This window comes from Falco punctatus (genome assembly GCF_963210335.1).
Source record: "Falco punctatus genome assembly, chromosome: 13".
Lineage (NCBI taxonomy): Eukaryota > Metazoa > Chordata > Aves > Falconiformes > Falconidae > Falco > Falco punctatus.
Window position 1 is genome coordinate 30,173,117 of NC_137593.1, and position 13,461 is coordinate 30,186,577.

General features: G+C 54.4%; 1 protein-coding gene across 2 annotated transcripts in view; it reads left to right on the forward strand.

Annotated features, from left to right (window-relative positions):
* WIZ (WIZ zinc finger) overlaps positions 1-13,461 on the forward strand; it is a 61,431-nt gene that overhangs the window by 22,305 nt on the left and 25,665 nt on the right. The window lies entirely within an intron of this gene.

Below are 13,461 nucleotides of genomic sequence, written 5' to 3' on the forward strand. Positions count from 1 at the left end.
TGGTGTCCTTGTTGGAGGGGAGCTGGTAGCCCCTACCCCACTTGGATTTGTCTCTAGGGTGCAACGTGGAGCTGAGGAGGTGCTTTTCTTCCTCCCCAACGGCTTTTTTGTCCCACTCGTAGCCCTCTTGTCTGGTGCTTTCCTGGAGTTTTGGGTTGTCTGTGTGGTTAAAATCCTTCCTTTTCTTGCCGTCTCCCAAAAATGTCTGTATCCGTGGGAAGAGACTTCTGGGGCTTGGCCATCATAGACACCCAGATGTCAAAAAAAAGGATTAGTTTAAGGATGGAGGAGCTGGGGAAAGTGTTTCTGGTTGGTTTGTGCTGGACTGTCCCTTCTGAGATGTCCGAGCTCTGGGTAGGGACTGAAAATATTCTCATTTCATCCCTATTTTCCAGCAAGCATTGCTTGGGCCGGTCTCTTCTCGCTCATCCCGGGGCCAGAGTGCTCCTTTTCCACCCTGGGGTGTTTAGGACCCCCCAGCCCTCCTCCGTGTAGGATGGTGGGGTGGAGGAAGGATCTCAGCAGCTTTTTGGGCTCTATCCCTGCATTACTGGAGCCTGGCACGTTCCTGCGTGGATGGCGAGATGCTACCGGGCAAAACCGTCCAGCGCTGCCCTGTCGCGCCAAGGTGGCCCCGAGACCCCGCGCTGGCACCAAGGACCGAATCCATCCTCTTGGCTCCGTTGGGGAACACGTCGGCTCTCTGCAAGGCTTTGCCCATGGATGCCATGCGCGCTCCAGAGCGCTCCAGCACGTACGCCATCGGGATTCCAAAGTATTCCCAGATCTTCCCGGCGGATGGTGGGTTTCTGTGATTGGAAAGGACAGCTCGTTACGGGCTGACAGCAAAGAACAACGAGGAAAAGATCCCTCAGGAGTCTTCTCCGTGGCCTTATAGCATCCAAACCAGCCTTTGGGGCTCTTCTCTCCTAATATTGCAGGTACCAAAGACCTTGTGGCTTCTCGGGGCTCCTCCGCCGTTGCTTTTTTAGATGATTAAACCACCGTTTTGAAGCCAAAACTTGCTGGCAGACGGAGGGAAAAGTTGATGGGGGGTGAAAGACGCAGGAGTTGGAGGGACCAGGAGCGCAAAGGGGCTGTGGATGTGAATTGCCTGCATTGATGGCTGGTAAAAAAAAACCTACCACTTTCACGGGAGCAGCCGAAATCTGCTGGAAATTTAATAGAGATGGATCCAAACAAGATGAGCTTGCAACAGAGCCTGGATGCCTTTCAAGCAGCTTGGATAGAAACTGTTCTTTCATTAGATGCTGGACGTCTCCTCTGCTGACGAGGAAAGTTTTTCTGCCTTTCTGCCGCCGGTCACAGAAATCTTGCTTAAAGCTGGAGGGAGTGGAGCAGGACCTAGAGGATGAATTTGTATGGAGGCCTGATAACTCTTTAAGGGAAATAAAAAAGAAAAATAAATGAAAGGTTTTCAAGGATCAGCCTGAATCGCCTCTGAAAAGGCTCCATTTGGGCTCTTAGCTGCAGGTAAAAGACTTGAATGGAGGGCTGGCACCCTCAGGCAGTGCTCCGTCTGGCTTGTCTTTGTTTTTAAAAGGGTTGGTAATGGGGGAAATGCAGAACTGGGAACAACCTGTGGGGGTAGAAAATACCCTGCAGGCGCAGGTGCTGCAAAACCTGGTGCAGGGAACGGACCAGGTGCTGGATGTGGGACCCGCAGGCAGCCAGCATCCCTGGGAGGGGACCGGGGGCGGGGTGGGGATGGGGGGTTGTCTACCCAGTGCAATCCCATCCCGCCGGATCAGGGGGTGCAGCCAGGGAGCCCCCAGGGCTTTAAGCGGTGAAGGCATGGCCAGGTTTTATGGAGCATCCCCAGCCAGCCAGCCCTTGTGGAAACGCACTGGGATATGGCTCTGGAAATGCTCTGGGATACGGCTGGGTGCAGTGCCAGCAGCTCAGGGCTGTACAGGGCAGGGGTGGTTAAGGAGAGCTTGTGAAAAAAAGCTTTTTTTGGGGCGTCAGGAGGCTTTTCAGGGCCATATCCCTGCAGCAGGCACAGGAGAGCAATCAGCGTTTTGGAGCTGGCGTTGCATCTCGAACCCATCCAAAGCCCGGCGCTGTTTTCTGGAGGTTTTCCCGGTTTTTTTTGATTTTTTTCTGGGCTCCGAGTGGGAGGTTTCTGGGTTCAGATGGCCGCCCCAGGGCTAGACGCGGTTGGTGTTGTGGGCTGAGCATCTCTGGTGCAAGTGGTCCAGGCGTGGTGGGGGAAGGAGCAGCAGCATCCTCCCAACCTGATGGGGGTCGTAGCCCCAGGTTCGGGGCGCTGGGTGTCTGCCCTTACCCCACGGTCTCATCTGGTTCTGCGGGAGCCTCGGAAATATCACCGGAGCCTGGAATCAAGCGAGTATTTGGAATATTTTGGGAAGCCTGCATCACTCTGGAGCCCGGGAGCAAGCGCTCAGCCCTGGCTCTCAGGCTGGTACCACCAGCTTTTGCCTTTCTCCTGGAGGAAACGCAGCCCAAAGCTTTGCTTCCCAGGGCCTGGAATTTTTTCAGATGGATCTGGGCTTTGCATCCCCCCGCCCCCCGCCATCTGCCCCCCACGCTGGGGCTGGGAGCAGGGCATGGCTTCAGTACATCCCACGGGCTCTGGATACCCGGAAAAAAAAAATAAATAAAGAAAACCCCAAGGTAGAACTTGTGTCCTCTGGCCGAGGAGTGCAGGGAGGCTGGAAATAAGAGCAAAGCTCTTTGCTGGGAAAGTGTCAGGTTCCCGCTTGGCCGTGCCAAGTTAAACACGCCACGCTGCTCGGCACAAGAGCTGGTTTTCCCCGTGGAAGCGCTTCCCCGCACCTGTTTCAGTTTCATTTCATCCTGCTCACGCCTCACGGTGCTCAGGGGCTCAGCGGCGTCTCCTTCACCCTGTCGTGCGCCAAGTCTGGGGGAGAAACAAGGCGGGTTTTGGTGTTTTGTGTTTGGGTTTGTTTTTTTTTTTTTCCTGCATCGTTAGATTTGCCAGAGAGTTTTCCGGAGCGAGTTCGAGCTGCCTTTTCGCCGCTGCTTCTCGAAGTCGTCCATGAACTGCAGGTTGCAAACCACAGCTAGATAGAATTTTTTTTTTTTTCTTCTATTTTTTGGTGGTGGTTTATACACACACACACACCCCCCCCAACCACACCATTGGTGACTCACAGCTCCCGTGTGATCGCTGAGCGCAGCAGGTCATCCGTCATCCAGCTAACGAGCTTCTCATCCTGTTGTGGTCGATCAGCCGTGCCTCTCTTCCGATTCCTGGGATTAGTTCTGGCATTTTTGGCACAAGATCTCCCCCACCACCATCCTTTTCCCTCGGGGTCTTGCTGCTTGGTTCTCCTCTGCATTGGGAGCCTTTCTGATGCACCCTTTGGGGTCAGGAGCAGGTATGGGACCATCACCGGTGGCTGCTCAGGCTTTCCAGGTGACTCTTCAGCGCAACCCCTCCATGCTTCCTTCTCCGTTGGGTCTTTGACCCCATTTTTTCTTCCAGTGGCCTTCACATCTTCTGTAGATCTTCCTCTGCGGTCATGGGTGCTGGTGGGTCTCACGCTGCTGTGATGCTTCTCCTTCTCTACCTTGAATAGGTTGGTCCTGCTTTGTCTCCAGGGCCCTCACCATTGGGTTGCGGTGGCTTAAACCGCGGTGGAGACCCCCCCCGAGGTCCCTGGGGTGCTGTGGGGATGTTTCCTGGCTCCGTTGGTCATGGAAGGGTGCGGCTCTTCCTCTGGGCAGGCGTCTCGTCCTGGCTCCGTTCTTTGGCTCACAGACCTGCAGGTTGGCCTCTTTCTTGGAAAAGAAAGAGCGTGTCGCTGCGGAGCTGTTTCTGAGAAGACGATGGTGTCCAGATAGCCGAGGTTTGGGAGATAAAAAATTCTAGTGTCATTTTCTGGTGGCCCTGGCAAGTCCTACAAAAGCTGGAGGGACCATGTTGTCCCAGGAGACCCAAAGGGAAGCATTCGAAGCTGTGGTGTGGCTCCATCCAGACACTTAACATCTCCTTTCCACCTCAGTGGGACTTCTCCAGCCCTTGGTGACTGGGGAGATGAGGCACCTCATCCCTGAGCTTCGTCTTTTTCCTCCTCAATCAGAGCTGAACAGCAAGATGAGGGTCCCCAGCGGTGGCTTCGGTAGGTGAGCGGGTCATCCCACGGTGCTCTTCTCTCCGATGGAGCTGTGCTGGTGCTCCTGGTGGGACCTGGCTCTCCTGCGTGTCCCCATTGAGGTTCTGCTGCTCCAGCTGGGGCGTTAACATCGCGCTGGGACAGCATCTCTGCTTAACCCTCGGTAGAGTCCTTAATCCAGATGTTTGTTCGAAGTCTGTGAAACTGTGGCAAGCTCTCGCTGACCATAAAACATCCCAGGGAGCAGAGCCAACATCTCAAGATGTGTCAAGCTTCCTACGGCTCCGTCTTCCAGAAGTGCGCGAGGCTTCCTGAGCTCTGCTGACTCGGGCAGCTTGAACGCGAGCCCGTGCACACGAGCCAACAGGCACTGGCTTAGTTTAGTTCAGGGTTTTGTTTTTTTCTTTTGTTTTATAATTTTTTTTTCTCCAGCATAAGCGGTTTGCTGAAGCTCAGCTGTCCCCATGGGCCCTCTCGGTGTGAAAACTTGGGTGTCGTCTTGAAAAATCAACAGTGGTGGGTGGGTGGTTCTTTATTTCGTAGCCAGACACAAGGATCTCTTGGGTGATTCTTTATTTTCCCTGAGTCAAAACGTGAGGATCTCACAGAGGACAGTCTGTTTCAGCAGGAGGGCTGTTGCTTCTATCCGTGATCGGTGGTGGGAGGAGAAACACTTGACTTAAGTGACCAGTTGGTGCCAAATCTCCAAGCGTTGCATTGAAGGAGCAAGAAACGCAGCCACCGAGTACGCAGCAAAGACGTGGCGTCCCACGAAACATCTGCTCAGCACCCGGGGAGGGCACACAGAGCGCCCTGGGACTTGTTTGATAAGGCAGAGGTCTCATCCTGAGAGTTCCGGCGGGTTTTTGTACTTATGCAACACGCACTGATCTGTCCGGACCAGTAAGAAGGAACTCCAGAGCTGCTGGATGGAGCATGCCCGGGCATAGCTGAGCCGAGTAGACATCCAGGGTGTCAGGTCTGTGTTTTGAGGGGAAGAGTTAAGCCTGGGCGTGACAGCGATGGCAGGAAAATCCTGCATGGTGGGAGCTGAGGGAAGAAGGATGAGGGCTGGTGGCATCGGGAAAACCCTCTGTGGAAAATGGGTGCTGGTGGGGTTGGAGCTATTTGGTGGTTTTCTGGGTCCGTGGTCTATCGCTCGGCCTCACCATCCCAGCAGGGTGCTGGGAGGGAGCTGGGAGGGTCTTGCTCCGAGGTGGAGCAGGGTGGGATGCTGTGTCAGCACATCTAGCACCTTCCCCCTGCAGTGGCGCCCTTCCCCACCTCACTCTGCTCCAGAGACCTGAGCAGGTGCTGCCTTTCTAACTTAGAGCTCGATAGCGGGGGTGGGATAGCCCTGGACCACCGGCGGGATAACCCTGGACCACCACCAGCGATGGAGGCGAGAGGGACCCGCTCATCCCTGAACGTGTGGTAGGATGCCGGACCATGGCCCGCGGTCTCGTGTGGGGTTTTGGGGTCTGCGGTGTCCAGGCAGGGCGAAAGCCAATCCTATTTTTCATCTAGAAACCAAACAGGGGACCCAGCAGATGGGATTGATCCTGTGCAGGGATGTGATCCCCCTCCTGCACGAAAGGAGGGTGGAAACCCACGAGCTGGATTTTAGGGGAGGTGGGAGCCAGAGGAGAGATCGATGCTTGTTCCAAAGCCCATCCATCGGGAAGGATGGGTGCTCAGTCGTTGCTTCAAGGTCTCCTTGTGCCTCTTGAGACCTGTGGCCATCACTGGCTGGTGGATGGTGGCTTCGGTCCAGAGCCGATGTGATCCCTGTGGTCTTCTCCTACGGGAAACGCCTGGGTGTTCGTCCTTGTTCTGTGGCTCAGTTACCTTAAAACTTTCTAGCCGAGCTGATCCTGGGGTGTTGCTGGGTTTGGTAGAGCCTGAAGGTCCTTGTCTCCTGCTCTGGAGTTCCTGGTGGTGTGGTTTCTCTTGCCAAGAGCTCTTCAGATTTGGTGGCACCTGTTGTTGTGCCTGTCCTCCAGGTTGTCCTGGTGTCTCCCCATAGCCTTGACTTTCCCACGGGGCAGTGAGGAGAGCTGGTCCCTGCCCCATCCATCATCCAGACCTGCCCCTCCAGCCTCTTGGATTCACTTCATGACCCCCGTCCCCTTCCTGTGCTGCTGTTTCAGGTGGTGCTCCCACACTCGTGGCTCTTCCCAAGCCCCAGGTGCAGCAATCACTGAAGGGATGGAAATAGGATTTATTTTTGGTTTGCTCCCCAAGTCAGGCAGGAGCCAAGGACTTGCTGGAGCGAAAGGCAGGAGGTTTCAGCTCCCTCTGCTCCAAAATTGCTTTATCTCCTGCCCGAGTGAGGCTTCTGGAGGTCTCTGAGCCCCCACTGAAGGCTCCTGCTTCTGGAAATTCAGTTGTTGGGGGACAGTTTGGTGGTTCGTGTCTGGGTGAAGGCTAGGAACAAGCAGGGAGCAGCACGTGTGATACCTTTATGGAGCTGGGAGAAGAATATTTGGGGTGTTTCTTCTTTAGCCTGAACATCTTTTCGGGTAGAAGGGGGATTTGGGTTGGAGAGCTGCTGCCAAAGCAAGAGCAGCTTGTCCGGCTTGGAAGATATCCAAGGATGGAGGTGCCACGGCGTCTCTGGAGGGAGTCGTCCTCTGTCCCCATGGACAAAATTAACCCAAGGAGGAGATGGAGGGATGGGAATTGTGCTGATCTCAGGCTTCCAGAATGCCTTTTTGATATCTTGTGCCTGGCCTCTCTCAGTGGAGACATCCCACATGAGCCACCGTGTTGGGATAAGCGTCGAGTCGTGGAGGAGAAGAGCTCTGACCCTCCCCAGAGGTATCTGCAGTCCTTGGTTTTGAACCCAGTCCCATTTTCCCAGGAATTCTCTGTTAGACCCCCTGAAACGGCTGAAAAAAAGAGCCGAGCCGGCACAAGGGATGGTCAGAGAGCAGGATGGGACCGCGGCTGCCGGCACCCGACACGCCGTTTGTCCAGCATGTGGTGTTGGAGCACGTCTACATTTGCGCAGTCCTGCCACCTCCTTTGGGATCGTGTCCAGCATTGCTGGAGGAGCCAGAGGGACCACGTACAGATCATTCTGCTCGCACCGGGATTACTACAGCTTGTTCTGCTCGCACCGGGATTACTACAGCTCGGTGCGGGCTCCGCTGGTCAACGGGTGAATAGTTGGATAGAAGGCAGCACCAGTGCAATTAAAAACACAGGATCCTTTGTGGAGTACCAAGCCGCAGCCCTTCAGGATGCTTTTACCCCTACGCCGGGTTTTTCACCTCGTTACAGGGCTGGACATCATTCTTTGATCAGCAGAGTCTGCTTCACCCCCTCCTGCAGCGACAACAGAGTCCTCCAAGCTCCCCAGTCCAGCTGCTGCCCCGAGCTGAGCAAAGTCCCAACACCGACAGCTCCTCCCAGGCAGGAGAGCGGGTTAAAACACCAACCGTGGTGGGTTGTTTGTCCTGCTGCGACAAGCTGACCCCAACGAGCTGATCCCCTTGCACAGGAGCCCTCAGCGTTTACCTGCTGGGACTGGAGCAACCACATCGGGTATAGAAGTGTTTGCCCACCGCGCTGTTCGTGGTCTGCAGTTGCTTGAGCCCTTTGCCATATCTTTTCCTGCCTGTGCAAAGTCCAACAGGAGAAATATCGGCACCGGGATGCTGGTTGCACAACCCTGGGCATTTCCAGCCCTTAAATACGTGAACAACCACCACCCTGTGCTCATGGAGGGGTGGAAGGACCCACACCGCTCCTGGGAAGCCCAAGCAGAAGCCAACGTGGAGCTGTTGGAGTCACCTGAAGGTGATGGCACCATCCCGTCCCCAGCTCCACCACCATCCCCAGCTCCACCAGCAGCCAGCTGAGCACGAGTGGGACGAGGCGCAGTGTGCTGCCAGCACGCTGTGCTTTGAAGAGCTTCCTGTCCTCAAGGTCACCTGTCCACAGGATTAGGAGCGTCCTGAAATACTGCCGTGAGCACAAAAGAGGAAAAAAAAAAAAAAAAAAGCTCTGGTTTCCATCCGCAGGCAGCCGAGTGCTTTCATTGCAGCGGGACCTGGAGAAGCGCAGGAAAACCAACGCCAAACCGCCCGTTTTTAGGAGAAAACGTGGAGTTTGTAGCTCCAGCCAAGCCCTCCCTCAGCAAAGTCTGTCCTCATGCGGGCTCATCGGTATTCAGGAGCGCTAACGAAATCTCCAGCTCGTTTCTGGCAAGTCGCAGCGCAGGGTCAGGGAATGCGAGCGGCTCGTCTGGTTCCGGGGAGCGCGTTCGGACCGTGGGTGAAAGGATTTCTCCTGGAAAGTGGCTGGGGCGACGCTGGGCTCCAGGGATGGAGGAGGAACATCTACCCCAGGGATTCAGGGCAGAATATCATCCCAGAGTTTGAATCTGGCGGGGATGGCTGCCCAAAGAGCCCCAGGCTGAGGATAGCACATGGAGCATCGCGGTTGCTCATCCAGGTGCTTTTTTGGGGCGGGGGGGACACCAGGGGTCTCCTGCGCTCGTGCAAGGGAAGAGCCATGCTGTGGAGCACTCGTGCAAAGCCCTGCCTTCACGTGTGGGAGCTGTTGGCCCTGCTCAGAGAAGGTCAGAGTGGAAAGAGCTGCCGCTCGCACCCCCTTTTGCAGGATTCTCCATGTTTTGCTTCTCCTGGAGCCATGCGCTTGCGCCGGGGTGACCGAGCCTAAGTGCTGATGGCAGCTTTGCCCGCCGGACGCGGCTGTTTGCACTGCAAACACTAGCCCAGCTTGGCTCAGACCCACTGTGGCTCCGCCAGTGTGGACATGACCTTGGAGAAGTGGTCCTGCACCGCTGCTTTGGGTTGGAAGAGCCAAGGCTGGGGTTGTGGGATGGATTTGGAGGTAGGTTGGGATGTGGGAAACGAAGCTCCTGCTTCCCCACGTTTCTAGTGAGCTTTGGGGGGAGCTAAATAGCTCCTGCGGTGCTGGGGGCTGGAACCCCTTCCGTTTCTTGGCCATCTGGTGGTCCCATCTGACTGAACAGCTCCAGGGTGGTAGGATTCCTCGTCATAACAATCCCAGATCCATGCTGTCTGCTGCAGCAGAAGTCCCCGTGGCTGGGTTGGGTGGCAGCACCCTGGTGGACACCCAGCTGCTTGCTGGGCTCCAGCACTGCCAGCATAGGACCAAGCATTAATCCCAGCGCACAGGTTTGTCTGTTGACTTTTTTATTTTATTTTTTTTTTTTGGCACTGCTGGTTACTCTTGTGGTTTCGAACCACAAAAAGCCATGCGTCGAGCCAATTTTTTTTTTTTTTTATCCCCCAGCTTATTCACAAGATGCAGAAGCTGTATCATGAGCTGGTGCCAATGAGCAATTCTTCCAGTACCTTTTGCTCTCCAAATTAAACACCCGAGATTAAAGCAAGGGCCTTAAGTAGGAGCTAGTCTTTAATTCCAGAGCTAAATCATGTCTTGCGACATCTTGGGTTACTCAGGAGATGATGCAATAACTCACCCCTTGCCTAATACCATTGCTCAAATGGCAAGGTCCCTCAGCCTTGCCGTAGAGAAGATAAAATATCTTTTTGCCTTTTTTTTTTGTTGTTGTTTTTTGGGTTTTTTTCTCCCAGTTTGTTTAGATAGACTGGAAAAAAGCAAAGCCTGGGAGAGGAGGTGTAGGCTCTCTGGAGGCTTTCTGGAGGTGTGGAGGCTTTCTGGAGGTGATCATCTGGTTTCTTAAGGGCTTTTGGAAGCTGTCAGGTTGCCCACAAAAGCGGTGCTGCAAATTCCTGTGCAATTTGCTTAATTTGGGGTTTTTTTGAAGAGTCTAGTTCTGGTCTAAGCTTAGTCATCACCCTCTGGAGGAGCCTTTTTTTTTTTCCCCTCCTTTGGCTGGAGGCTGGTTCACTGCATCCTCAGTGATGTCCTTTGGAAGCACTGGTCGCTCCGCAGTGGGAACCCAGCCGATCTGGAAGCTGCTGGAGAACTTGAGTTGGAGCTGAGTTTCCCTCTTCATCCTTTATCGCTGAGATACGAGGTGCAGAAGGTCATCCATGACCACGTGGAGGTCAGGTAGGCATCCTTCCTTCCCATCCCAGAGGACTGTGTGGAAGGGAAAACTTCTGTTGTGTTCCGGTGATGCAGCCTTACGTGGTTGAACAGCTTTTGAAATTTGGGAGATGCTGTTATTTGTTAGATTTTTTTTTGAGTTTTCTTTAAATCTTCGCTCTTTTAGACTGTCAATAGATGTTTTTTGGTAGTTGGGTAGAAAACTTTCGGGAGAGTATAGCGTAGCTCCTTGGTTGAACCCTAAGAGAGGTCTTCTCCCTGTTCTGAGCTGGTCTAGGGTCTTGCTAACCACCATCCCAAAGACCTCTTGGCTTTAGGCTCTTGAACTTTGGGGGTTTAATCTAAAATCATGGAATAATTGAGGTTGGAAGGACCCTGGAGAGGTCTTCATCCCATCCCTGTGCTCACAGCACAGCCAACTTCAAAGTCAGGTCACTCCATCGAGTTGAGTTTTGAGCATCTCCAAGGATGGAGGTCACCACCTCTGGCCTGTCCCAGAGCTGTCCCATTCCCACAGGGTGGTTTTTCCCATCTTGTGACATCCTCACCCTCTCATTGCACGTGGCCTGGAGGAGTTTGGCTTCACCTTTTCTGCACCCTCTAATTAGCAGCTGTAGGCAGCACCTTCATGCTGAACATCTTGAGGCAGAACGAGCCCAACTCCCCCAGCCTGTTGTCATACATCGTGTCCCCTGGTCCCCAGCGGCTGGGGACCTTCTCTGGGCTTGTTTCCTTGGATTGTTGGATCTATCGACATCTCTGTGACCTCCTGAGGCAGTGGGGCGACCTTGCTGATGGTCACAGCTACCATTTTGGGGTGTCATTATTCTTCAAGTACGTGTTGAGTAGCTTTGTTAAGAAATAAACCAGACGCTGAGGGGGGTGATGTGGAAGAGCATCTCAAGGTACATCCTGGTGGGTTTTGGGGTGGTGGTGAAGGTTTAGGGAAACTTTTGCATCCTGATAGGTGATTGAGCCTCTCGAGCATGGTGTTAACCTCTGCTTATCAACCCTGACCGTGACGGCCTCGATGAGCCAGGGCTCTTTCAGCTCCTCTGGAGATGTTGGTATTTCTCAATCCGTGACCTTTGAAACACGTTTTGTAATTAACCATCGCCAGATTTGTCTAGAGCCAGGTCTGCCGCATCTAGGAGAGCTCCTGGTCTCCTGGTTTCCTCCTCCAGGACTGGGAAACTCACAGGTTTTTCCTTTGTCTCCCTTTTTTTTTGTGCATGTTTTGGCCAGGGGCTCGGGTGATGGTTCGATTTTGAAAGCGGTTTGATCTCCTGGCCGGGTTGCTTTAATTCTTGGGGTAGAGGGAAAAGAGAGAGGAGGGACCTGTGGTCCCATTACGAGGGTGTTTGACCTCTCGGAGGACAGACTGTGAGCTCAGAAATGGATTCAGATTCGCCACGCTCTCTCGGGAGAAGCTGCAGCCACGCGTCCGTGGTCGGAGGAGCAGCTCTTGCTGGATTACCATAGAGGGTAAATCTGAGCCTCCCAAGTCCAAGACGTTAAAACTCTCTCATCTCTCGCTGTTTCCAAGAAACCAGGATTTGCAGGGAGGGCAGTTACGTGCTCATCAGGAGAAAGATAAATCACCGCATGTTTTCCTCTAAAGGAGACGGTTTCTAAAAATAGGAGCCGTGCTGAGCTCCAGAGAACAAAGGAGTCCCTGGAAGGCTCCTGCCACCGTCCTTCCTCAGCGATCTGTGCTCTCTGCCCCTCTCCATCCACATGCTGGGGATTTATGGAAGCATTTAACATCTGCCCGTTTGGGAGGGTTGGGGTTTTTTTCCCATTTTTTCCCCCAGCGTTCCCACCCTGGCCGGTTGGTGAGTCAGGCTTTCCCGAGTAACGCTGCTGGTGACCTTGGCAGCTTGGCCCTGGATCCCGCTGGCCTTTTCCCAAGTGATTGTGAAGCCAAAAGGACCTGATGTGGGAGCCAGGGATGCTGCCACCTCTCCAGGATGGCTTCTGGTAGTGCTGATGCTGGAGAAGCCCCAGCAATATCTATGATCCCAGCTCTGCATCCAGATGAGAGCGCTCCGACCCCATTGTCTCAGGATGAGACCTACCCGCTGGAGATGCTCAGCCTTCAAAATCCCACCGGTGACGTGGCTCACCTAAAATGTTAGAAGGAAGGGAAACTCACCCTGGCTTTTCATGTCCCTCCTCTGCTTTCAGGGCAGGTCCTGCCCTGCCTTCCCCATCTCCATCATCTGTGGTGGCCTGAATACCACGTTCCTCCTAGTTTTGCAGCGCACAACCCATAGTCCATACGATAAACGCAAAGCGGGAGCAGCTGCGTGCTTCCAGGTGGGGACAGAGGTCGGTTTGGGCTGCAGAGGCTCCCACAGGCTGTTGCCCCCAAACCCATCTCCTTGTCTCTGTGTTTCCAGATCACTCCCTCTTCCTTTCCCAAGGTTCTTGCAGCTGGATCCCGCTCTTTCTTATCTTGGTGGTCACGGTTAAGGCTCTCCAGGTTGTTAGTGCGTGCGTGGTAGAGGCTGGGCTGCTCATTGCACGTCCCTTTTCTCCATAAGCCCCACGCATGGTTGGTGCCGGGTCTGCACCCTCCATCCAGCTGTGGGTGCCTCCTTCCCATCGTCTCCCGGTGGCTTCCACCACGCTGGTGAGCCCTGGGCAACTCTTGGGCTGCTGGGCACCAGATGACCCAAGGTGGTGGTGGTAATGATGATGATGGGAGCAGGGACACAGGACAGGTCCTTGTCCTAGTAGTAACCTTGCTTGCCTGGGGCTGGGCTGTTGGGTGCCCGTGGACCAGAATGATGATGATGATGATGATGGCATGCAGGACAGGTCCTTGTCCTAGTAGTAACCTTGCTTGCCTGGGGCTGGTTGGCAGCAGGAGACAACGTAGGTTCACCCAGCTACTCCTCGGCTTCCCCAAGCTCCCAGCTTCGCCTGTAGTAACAAGCGAGTCCCTGCTTACCACGCTGCTGGGACAGGCACCATGTGGCCAGACTGGGGCAGGGGGGGTCCAGCATGAAGAGCAAGACCCCCTCTGTCCTGCCCTGAGCTCAGCCCAAGCTGATGGAGCCTCTGGGCAAGGTAGGCTCCATCCAGACATCACTGCGTGCAGATGAAGGCTCTCCTCCTCTTGAGGAAGGATGTGCCTGGGTCTGGTATGGCTCAGGAGATCCTACAGATCTTCAGGAGGCGTTTGCCTGCCTGTCATCGCTGCCCAAAATCCTGCATCTTCTTGCCAGCAGGCTTGGGAAACGGTTTGGTCCAGGAACCATCCCAGGGATTTGGCCAGCAGCAGAGCGATGCCAAGTTC